General features: G+C 42.5%; 1 protein-coding gene across 7 annotated transcripts in view; it reads right to left on the reverse strand.

Moving 5' to 3' along the window:
• LOC106587320 (involucrin) overlaps positions 1–1,827 on the reverse strand; it is a 129,419-nt gene extending 127,592 nt beyond the window's left edge. For 2 of the 7 annotated variants that reach the window (XM_045709051.1, XM_045709047.1), the window contains exons 1-2: positions 1,516–1,820; positions 129–1,015 (exon numbers count right to left, since the gene is read on the reverse strand). The gene's annotated coding sequence lies outside the window, so the exon portion shown is untranslated. Of the gene's footprint in view, positions 1–128; positions 1,016–1,515 lie in introns of all 7 variants that reach the window. The other 5 variants (XM_045709046.1, XM_045709048.1, XM_045709045.1 and 2 more) reach the window with 5 other exon arrangements.
• Positions 1,828–11,755: the final 9,928 nt, after the last annotated feature.

Consider the following 11,755-nt stretch of genomic DNA (forward strand, 5'->3'; position numbering starts at 1 on the left):
CCTAACCATTTTCTATCTTATTCTCACACATATGCATCACATTGCAAGATCGGTTCATTAGTGGAAATAACACACTTGCCCCAGCACATCCAAACATCCAAGGAGCATCACCACCATTACCAGTTTACCTAAAGAGCCTCCTCCTGGCTGTCATCTGATTGGTCAATGTGTCAAAGGCGTCATGGTAAAGTGTCCGGAATTCCAGCAGGAGTTTCTGACTGGTAATCTATCAACACAAATAAACACATATTACCATCAACACAACTGATGCATGGACACAATGACAAACCTTTAACTAAAACAGAAAATTGTGACATTGCCTAAAGTACCATGTTGAGAGAGATGCCGTAAAAAAACAGGGATGGGATTTCAGTGAGGGCATCAGTGTCTGAGCTGGCCACTGATGCTCGTCAGCTACTCTCATAGGGACTGTGACTGTCCAGAAGTGCAGCAGCCCACACAATAAATGGCTTTAATAACATACCTGAATCCTCAAGTGCGTAAAGCCCTTGTTTTTCACTTCATCATTTTTAATTATGTGCTGCAAAACTTACCCAGAGTCCCTTGCTTCAGACCACAATGCCTTGTTATATTCTCTCTAACAGCAGTAATTAATCTAGGGAGCATAGCAGCATAGTCTCTCTTTGAGGAGCGGCCTATAAAACACATTTCACTCCGACAACTAATAAATTATAACAATGGCAGATAAAGTGCACAAAGGAGCAGGTGAGATTTGGGGAAAAGAACAAATGAAAATGCCCAAAACAACTCTATTTGTGGGTATGTGTGAGTGAGCTGCATCAAAATCTTCTGAAATCATGGAAAGGAAAATAAGTAATGAAAAAAGAAATGAGAATAAATCATATCTTGCTGCTGAGTAGCCTTGACCTGGAGGATGATCTTGATAGAGGCGGTGCTGTCCATTTAATTCATATTGATGTTTACACAACACCAGCCTCAATCTTCCTTATCTCACTTCTGACCAAGTCATATTCTGGATTAGATTGAACCAACCCTAGATCGAGATGGAGAGCAAAAGCAAGAGAGCAAGAGAGTGAGAAAGATATAAAATATCCCTTTAACGGGAGGTTTAGCCACAAGTTTGTATAAAATGTTTTGTTAATTAACAAATCAGGCTAATGCATTTAAATTACATTTAGAACTAGCTAACTTCACAAACCGCAAAAAGCACGCACCTATATGAGGCACAACCTTCATTACAAATCTTTGTGGCAGTGTTATGCATCACGAGCCTCAGCTAGATCTCCTGAGTGAGATGGATAGATAGTAGCAGCAACCCAGCTAGCTACTTTGACAAACAGTGACAAAAGTGTTTTCCAGGATATGGCTATAAACCCACGGGCACTATCAACTTCTTGAACGACTACGAGGTCGCCTAACGTTGACAGCCAAATAGGTGACGTTAGCTTCTAGCTATATAATTATTTGGCTAATTTCGTTAGCTGGCTAGCTAACATCAACATAGTTAGTTGTGTTGTCTTCATAATAATGTACCTGTTGCACTCCAGCTGCTTATCATTTCATTCGGTTTCGGATATGCCAAGTGGCTTTATGAGGCGCCTTGCACAGATTTAATCAACCTCTTGTCGTTCAGCAAGTGAAAGTCTCCCTTCTACTTTGCATTATAAACGCAGTGGTAAACTTATTGTGTTCCGTTTTTATCCGCTGTCACCACATTCTAACGTTACCCGCCTGGAAGCCCCCATCTCCCGCTTCTGCACCTGCACATCCTGTCAGTTCAAGCTCCAACAGTGAGACTAGCCAATCGGGCAATGATTTTGCGTTGCACGTTGTCTTTAGAACCAATCACCGTGTAAACATTGCCACGAGGAGGCGTGAACTAATTTGTTTTGGGAGTGAAAGTCCCAGATTTCCATGGAAACTTGCACAACTAACTAGGTATTTGGTTGTGACTAGCGTGCATTACTGTCCGTTGGACTATCACAATGTTGTCGTTTGAGACTGGCAGATGCAAATGTCGTTTGAGTGTGACAACCTTTTTAGGCAGTGATGAATTAAAGTAGAACTATTTGTTTTAGTGACAGTCACACATGTATAATATTAAATGCAATATTAAAACCAACAAAAAACTAAATGATTATCTATTCCAGATTTCTCTATAGGCTTCCATTGTACCCGTACTACTGTACAGATCAGAAAATGGAATGTCCAGATTGTGTGTTATTATAATTGTTTTACTTGCACCTTATTCCAGGTATGGTCAGTGATTTCACGCTTTGCCTTTTTATGTCTGGCCCTTACAACTGAAAATAGCCCATCTGGTCTGATGTTCTCATAACATTCTGCCTGCCCAGTGGTTTCATCTCCTTGGAACCTCTTTCCCTTGCAAATATGGGACACTTTATTGAAATTGAATTTCCAAAGGTCCTTTGTTTCATGAAGAATAGAAAGTAATGGGCAGAATATATTGATAGTTATATGCTGCTCCTCTCTGCTCAGTAAGCTTGGAATGTGTTCATGTTGAGAATCATAGGGCAAAGTGTGCTGAAAGCCGCATGATTGCTATATTACTAGATTATTGACTTGAAAATTGCCTTCCCTCTATTCCTGTTTATTATGAGCATATTTGTTTCCTGCCTTAAACTCCATGGCCTTAAACGGCTATCAGGGTGCATGATGAATAAGAGATACTGAAACTGATTGCTAACAATATTATTTCTTATAATGTGCTGTGAACTGCAGAGCTTCTGAGCCTCATAAACATTTATAAGACCCTAAGTCACAACGGGAACTGGACAAATTGTTCAAATCTGCTTGCCCAGAGGAAACTGTTTAATTCACAAAGACAATATTGCATGCCTGTGAGATCTCTGTTTTGCTAATGCAGTGCAACACAAACCAATAAAAAGTTGCTTGCAAATCACATTCATCCATAACCTTTCCTGATAATCTCAAAGGAAATTTTACACACACCTTGTTGTTCTCCCTATTCTGTGCGTATCATGCCACTATCCATTTTATTTATCAATTTCCAGTTCTTATTAATTTTCTGCATATGCAGTAAATGTTCTGGTTGGATAAATAGTCAATGTATGAAGATTAGATTGATTATCACCAGTCCAGGAGAGACAAGCTTTAATCACTTCACAGTAGACTATTGAATGCTGTGCAACATAATCACCTGCATAATCACCTGAGTTTAGTGGATTGTGTAACAACAAGTTCGAATTAGGCTGATGCCTCAGAGGCTGAAATTTGTGCAAATTTGTGAGATTCAATAAAAGCCTTATTTTTCACGTTTTGAAATAATCACCTTTGACATTGCAATGTCTTGTCAATATTCTTGAGCAGGAATCTAGTGGAAGCATTGCATGCAAATATGTCTATGTGTTGACAGCTTGTTGTTTACCTTGTGTTGTTGCCTTGTGCCATCTCTGCTCTTGGTGATAATAGCGTCATGTCTCTCATTTTGGATATCACCAGGGGTTGAATGGGAATTCAAAGGTGGAGGAGCCATATTTGGCTTATGCCAAGATTAGGGTTAGGGTTATGCTACACACTTAGAAAAAAAGGTGCTATCTAGAACCTAAAAGGGTTATTTGGCGGTCCCCATAGGAGAACCCTTTGAAGAACCCTTGATGGTTTTAGGTAGAACCCTTTTGTTTCTAAGTAGAACCGTTTTGGGTTCCATGTAGAACCCTTTCCACAGAGGGTTCTGCATGGAAGCTAAAGTTGTTCTACTTGGAACCAAAACATGTTTTACCTGGAATCGAAAATGATTCTCCTATGGGGACAGCCGAAGTTCCTTTTGGAACTCTTTTTTCTAAGAGTGTAGGCCTGACCCTAGCCTTATGTTCAACCCTAATCCTAACAGTAGCTTAATGTTCACATCCCAGTCAGTGGAGGCTCCTCAGAGGAGGAAGGGGAGGACTATCCTCCTCAGTGAATTTCATAAAAATGTAAATTGTAAAACATTTAAAAAGTTATCCTTTTTAGATAAAACTATGTTAAATATTAAATAGAATAACGCAACCAAATAATTTATTAAAACACTATTTTTGGCCTCCCCAGTGGCGCAGTGGTCTAAGGCACTGCATCACACTGCTTGAGGCATCACTACAGACCTGGGTTCGATCCCAGGCTGTGTCGTGACTGGGAGACCCATGAGGCGGTGCACAATTGGCCCAGCGCCGCCTAGATTAGGGCAGAGTTTGGCCGGCTGGGATTACCTTGTCCAATCGTGCTCTAGCGACTCCTTGTGGCTGGCCAGGCACCTGCAAGGTGACTTCGGTCGACAGCTTGACACATTGGTGCAGCTGGATTCCGGGTTAAGCGAGCAGTGTGTGAACAAGCAGTGCGGCTTGGCAGGGTAATGTTTTGGAGGACGCATGGCTCTCGACCTTCACCTCTCCCCAGTGAAGGTCGGATTTGCAGTGATGGGACAAGACTGTAACTACTAATTGGGGAGAAAAAGGGGTAAAAGTAAAAAATAAATAACACACTATTTTGCAAAGAAGGTCAACAGTAGCCTCAACAGCACTCTATAGGGTAGCACCATGGTGTAGTCCGAGGACAGCTAGCTTCCATCCTCCTCTGTGTACATTGACTTCAATACAAAACCTAGGAGGCTCATGGTTCTCACCCCCTTCCATAGACTTACACATTAATTATGACAACTTCCGGAGGACGTTTTGCAGCATGAACAGACATGTTGTCCACCCAATTAAAAGATCAGAGAATTAATCTAGTACTAAAAGCATAAGCTACAGCTAGCTAGGACTGCAGTGTATAAAATATGGTGAGTAGTTGAACAGTTTTGAACAAATTAATTTCTTCCAAAACTTTCAGTTTCACTTACATAGCTAGCAAATACAGCTAGCTAGTTTAGCCTACTGAAACACCCTGCTCAAACAGAGGGATGCTATGTTAGCTAGCTGGCTATGACTTTCCAACACAACACTGGAAGTCTTCCAAGTCAAGGTAAGCTTTTGGTACTACTAATTGTACGAATGTACCTAACCATAAACATCAATGCCTTTCTTAAAATCAATACACAGAAGTATATTTTTTTTAACCTGCATATTTAGTTAAAATAAATTCATGTTAGCAGGCAATATTAACTAGGAAAATTGTGTCACTTCTCTTGCGTTCATTGCACACAGAGTCAGGGTATTGTCACGAACGTTTAAAGGAGCGGACCAAGGCGCAGCGTGTGTTGAGTTCCACATCTTTATTAAAAGTGAAACTTCTCAACAAAAAACAATAAACAAGCAACGAAACGTGAAGTAACATAGTGCAATAAGCACATACAAACAATATCCCACAACCCAGGTGGGAACAATGGAGAACTTAAGTATGATCCCCAATTAGAGACAACGAACATCAGCTGCCTCTAATTGGGAGCCATACCAAGAGCACCGACATAGAAATGAAAAGACTAGAACACCCCCTAGTCACGCCATGAAGGGCTCTCTATGGTCAGGGCGTGACAGTACCCCCCCCCAAAGGTGCGGACTCCGGCCGCAAAACCTGAAACCAAATGGGGAGGGTAGGGGGGTGACTAGTGTTGGTGGCGGCTCCGGTGCGGGTCGTCGCCCCCGCCCAGACCCCGGATCTGGCCATGGCGCTGGGCTGAACGCCGTGCCTGGACTGGGCACCGGCGCAGAGGAAGGCTCCGGCCATGGAGCTGGGTTGGCCGACGTTCCTGGACTGGGCACCGGCGCAGAGGAAGGCTCCTGCCAGGGAATGGGACTGGACACCATGTCTGGACTGGGCATCGGCGCAGGTTGCACCGGACTGATGACACGCTCCTCAGGTCGAGTGCGTGGAGCCGGCACAGGACGCTCCGGGCTGGAGAGGCGCACTGGAGGCCTAGTGCATGGAGCCGGTACAGGTGGCACCGGACTGTTGACACGCACTTCAGGGTGAGTGCGGAGAGCTGGTACAGGATGTACCGGACTGGGGAGGCGCACTGGAGGCCTGGTGCGTGGAGACGGCACAGGTTGCACCGGACTGGTGACACACACTTCAGGGCGAGTGCGGGGAGCTGGCACAGGACGTACCGGACTGGGGAGGCACACTGGAGACCTGATGCGTGGAGCCGGCACAGGTGGCACCGGACTGGTGACACGCACTTCAGGGCAAGTGCGGGGAGCCAGCACAGGACGTACCGGACTGGGTAGGCGCACTGGAGGCCTGGTGCGTGGAGCCGGCACAGGTGGCACCGGACTGAAAACACGCTCCTCAAAACGCCTGCGCTGCAGCATACTCGTAGCCAACCTCATTCTCCGATATCCCTCCTCACACTGCTCCATCGACTCCCAGGCGGGCTCTGGCTCTCTCCTTGGCTCGGCCGACCACCCCTTGGGGTTTCTGTGGCCGCCGTCCCCGGCGTTGTCGCTGTCCTTCCTGAGTCCTCTGCGACTCCCGCCAAGGAAGGGTCTCGCATCCACTCATGATCTCCTCCCAGGTCCAACTCACCTTATCCTCCATGGCACGCTGCTTGGTCCTTTTGTGGTGGGATATTCTGTCACGTACGTTTAAAGGAGCAGACCAAGGCGCAGCGTGTGTTGAGTTCCACATCTTTATTAAAAGTGAAACTTCTCAACAAAAACAATAAACAAGCAACGAAACGTGAAGTAACGTAGTGCAACAAGCACATACACAAACAATATCCCACAACCCAGGTGGGAACAATGGAGAACTTAAGTATGATCTCCAATTAGAGACAACGGACATCAGCTGCCTCTAATTGGGAACCATACCAAGAGCACCAACATAGAAATGAAAAGACTAGAACACCCCCTAGTCGAGCCCTGACCTACGACACCATAGAGAACCAAGGGCTCTCTATGGTCAGGGCGTGACAGGTATATGCAACAGTTTGGGCTTCCTGGCTCATTGTGAATTAATTTGCCAGAAATTAACATAATTATGACATAACATTGAAGGTTGTGCAATGTAACAGCAATATTTAGACTTAGGGTTGCCGCCCATTCGATAAAATACGGAACGGTTCCGTATTTCACTGAAAGAATAAACATTTTGTTTTCGAAATGATTGTTTCCATATTTGACCATAATAATGGCCAACGGCTCGTATTTCTGTGTTTATTATATCATAATTAAGTCTATGATTTGATAGAGCAGTCTGACTGAGCAGTGGTAGGCGACAGCAGGCTCGTAAGCATTCATTCAAACTTTACTACGTTTGCCAGCAGCTCTTAGCAATGCTTGCTTCACAGCGCTGTTTATGACTTCAAGCCTATCAACTCCTGAAATTAGGCTGGCAATACGAAAGTGACTATTAGAACATCCAATAGTCAAAGGTATATGAAATGCAAATGGTATAGAGATAAATAGTCGACGCGTCATAATTCCTATAACTACAACCTAAAACTTCTTAACTGGGAATAGAAGAACTGGGAATATTGAACCACCAGCTTTCATATGTTCTCATGTTCTGAGCAAGGAGCTTAAACGTTAGCTTTTTTACATGGCGCATATTACACTTTTACTTTCTTCTCCAACACTGTTTTTGCATTATTTAAACCAAATTGAGCATGTTTCATTATTTATTTGAGACTAAATAGATGTTATTTATGTGTTATATTTTAAGTTAAAATAAGTGTTAATTGTTCATTTAGTATTGTTGTAATTGTCATTATTACATATATATATATATATATATATATATATATATATATATATATATATATATATATATATATATATATATATATATAAATAAATAAATTGGATTTCCATTGATTATTTTTGTGTGATTTTGTTGTCAGCACATTCAACTATGTAAAGAAAAAAGTATTTAATAAAGTTATTTCTTTCATTCAGATCTAGGATGTGTTGTTTAAGTGTTCCCTTTATTTTTTGAGCAGTATATATATATATATATATATATATATACAGTGAGGGAAAAAAGTATTTGATCCACTGCTGATTTTGTATGTTTGCCCACTGACAAAGAAATTATCAGTTTATAATTTTAATGGTAGGTTTATTTGAACAGTGAGAGACAGAATAACAACAAAACAATCCAGAAAAACGCATGTCAAAAATTGTATAAATTGATTTGCATTTTAATGAGGGAAATAAGTACTTGACCCCCCTCTCAATCAGAAAGATTTCTGGCTCCCAGGTGTCTTTTATACATGTATCGAGCTGAGATTAGGAGCACACTCTTAAAGGGAGTGCTCCTAATCTCAGTTTGTTACCTGTATAAAAGACACATGTCCACAGAAGCAATCAATCAGATTCCAAACTCTCCACCATGGCCAAGACCAAAGAGCTCTCCAAGGATGTCAGGGACAAGATTGTAGACCTACACAAGGCTGGAATGGGCTACAAGACCATCGCCAAGCAGCTTGGTGAGAAGGTGACAACATTTGGTGCGATTATTCGCAAATGGAAGAAACACAAAAGAACTGTCAATCTCCCTCGGCCTGGGGCTCCATGCAAGATCTCAACTCATGGAGTTGCAATGATCATGAGAACGGTGAGGAATCGGCCCAGAACTACACGGGAGGATCTTGTCAATGATCTTAAGGCAGCTGGGACCATAGTCACCAAAAAAACAATTGGTAACACACTACGCCGTGAAGGACTGAAATCCTGCAGCGCCCACAAGGTCCCCTGCTCAAGAAAGCACATATACATGCCCGTCTGAAGTTTGCCAATGAACATCTGAATGATTCAGAGGACAACTGGGTGAAAGTGTTGTGGTCAGATGAGACCAAAATGGAGCTCTTTGGCATCAACTCAACTCGCCGTGTTTGGAGGAGGAGGAATGCTGCCTATGACCCCAAGAACACCATCCCCACCGTCAAACATGGAGGTGGAAACATGCTTTGGGGGTGTTTTTCTGCTAAGGGGACACGACAACTTCACCGCATCAAAGGGACGATGGACGGGGCCATGTATCATCAAATCTTGGGTGAGAACCTCCTTCCCTCAGCCAGGGCATTGAAAATGGGTCGTGGATGGGTATTCCAGCATGACAATGACCCAAAACACACGGCCAAGGCAACAAAGGAGTGGCTCAAGAGGAAGCATATTAAGGTCCTGGAGTGGCCAAGCCAGTCTCCAGACCTTAATCCCATAGAAAATCTGTGGAGGGAGCTGAAGGTTCGAGTTGCCAAATGTCAGCCTCGAAACCTTAATGACTTGGAGAAGACCTGTAAAGAGGAGTGGGACAAAATCCCTCCTGAGACGTGTGCAAACCTGGTGGCCAACTACAAGAAACGTCTGACCTCTGTGATTGCCAACAAGGGTTTTGCCACCAAGTACTAAGTCATGTTTTGCAGAGGGGTCAATTACTTATTTCCCTCATTAAAATGCAAATCAATTTATAACATTTTTTGACATGCGTTTTTCTGGATTTATTTGTTGTTATTCTGTCTCTCACTGTTGAAATAAACCTACCATTAAAATTATAGACTGAACATTTCTTTGTCAGTGGGCAAATGTACAAAATCAGCAGGGGATCAAATAATTTTTTTCCTCACTGTATATATATATACATTTAAAAAATCGTCTGATTAATTGTTATCGGCTTTTTTGGTCCTCCTATAATCGATATCGGTATCGGCGTTGAAAAATCCTAATCGGTCGACCTCTACTCTACACACATCCTCACATTATTATTCTTTAGTTGTACTGCTTCTGAAATGTGTGTGCATTTGTGTGTCTTTAGTTGTAGTTTTTTAAATGTTTTTTTATATACAGTGCCTTCAGAAAGTATTCACACCCCTTGACTTTTTCTACATTCTGTTGTGTGACATAAATTGAGATTTTGTGTCATTGGCCTACACGCGATACCCCATAATGTCAGTGGAATTATGTTTTTAGATTTTTTTTTACAAATGAATAGAAATGAAAAGCTGAAATGTCTTGAGTCAATAAGTATTCAACCCCTTTGTTATGTCAAGTCAAAATAAGTTCAGGAGTAAAAAGGTCACATAATAAGTTGCATGGATTCTGTGTGCAATTATAGTGTTTAACATGATATTTTGAATGACTACCTCATGTCTGTAGCCCACACAATTATCTGTAAGGTCCCCCAGTCAAGCAGTGAATTCCAAACTCAGATTCAACCATAAAGACCAGGGAGGTTTTCCAATGTCTCGCAAAGAAGGGCACCTATTGGCAGACACAGGTTATCCCTTTGAGCATGGTGAAGACTTTGGATGGTGTATCAATATTTTTATTTATTTCACCTTTATTTAACCAGGTAGGCCAGTTGAGAACAAGTTCTCATTTACAACTGCGACCTGGCCAAGATAAAGCATAGCAGTGCGACAAAAACAACAACACAGAGTTACACATAAACAAACGTACAGTCAATAACACAAAATAAAATTAAAACAGAAAGATCTATGTACAGTGTGTGCAAATGTAGAAGAGTAGGGAGGTAGGCAATAAATAGGCCATAGAGGTGAAAATAATTACAATTTAGCATTAATACTGGAGTGATATATGTGCAGATGATGATGTGCAAGTAGAGATACTGGGGTGCAAAAGAGCAAGAGGGTAAGTAATAATATGGGGATGAGGTAGTTGGGTGTGTTATTTACAGATTGGCTGTGTACAGGTACAGTGATCGGTAAGCTGCTCTGACAGCTGGTGCTTAAAGTTAGAGAGGGAGATATAAGACTCCAGCTTCAGAGATGTTTGCAATTCGTTCCAGTCATTGGCAGCAGAGAATTGGAAGGAGAAGCGGCCAAAGGAAGTGTTGGCTTTGGGGATGACCAGTGCAGTATACCTGCTGGAGCGCGTGCTACGGGTGGGTGTTGCTATGGTGACCAGTGAGCTGAGATAAGGCGGGGCTTCACCTAGCAAAGACTTATAGATGACCTGGAGCCAGTGGGTTTGGCGACGGATACGTAGTGAGAGCCAGTCAACGAGAGCATAGAGGTCGCAGTGGTGGGTAGTTTATGGGGTTTTGGTGATAAAACGGATGGCACTGTGATAGACTACATCCAGTTTGCTGAGTAGAGTATTGGGGGCTATTTTGTAAATGACATCGCCGATGTCAAGGATCGGTAGGATAGTCAGTTTTACGAGGGTATGTTTGGAGGAATGAGTGAATGAGGCTTTGTTGCAAAATAGGAAGCCAATTCTAGATTTAATTTTGGATTGGAGATGCTTAATGTGAGTCTGGAAGGAGAGTTTACAGTCTAACCAGACACCTAGGTATTTGTAGTTGTTCACATATTCTAAGTCAGAACCGTCCAGAGTAGTGATGCTAGTCGGGTGGGAGGGTGCGGGCAGCAATCGGGTGAAGAGCATGCACTTAGTTTTACTAGCATTTAAAGGCAGTTGGAGGCCACGGAAGGAGTGTTGTTTGGCATTGAAGCTCGTTTGGAGGTTTGTTAGCAGCACACTGTCCAAAGTAGGACACTGCTTTCCACCAGACACTGGGAGATGAATTCCTATTTCAGCAGGACAATAACCTAAAACACAAGACCAAATGTACACTGGAGTTGCTTACCAAGACGACTTTGAATGTTCCTGAGTGGCCGAGTTACAGTTGGGCCTTAAATTGGCTTGAAAATCTTTGGCAGGACTTAAATATGTCTGTCTAGCGATGATCAACAACCAACTTGACAGAATTTGTTTTAAAGAATAATGTGCAAATATTGTACAATTCAGGTGTACAAAGCTCTTAGAGACTTACCCAGAAAGACTCACAGTTGTAATCACTACCAAAGGTGATTCTAACATGTATTGACTCAGAGATGTGAATACTTATGTAAATT

The sequence above is a fragment of the Salmo salar genome, chromosome ssa26, assembly GCF_905237065.1.
Source record: "Salmo salar chromosome ssa26, Ssal_v3.1, whole genome shotgun sequence".
In the NCBI taxonomy this organism is placed as follows: domain Eukaryota; kingdom Metazoa; phylum Chordata; class Actinopteri; order Salmoniformes; family Salmonidae; genus Salmo; species Salmo salar.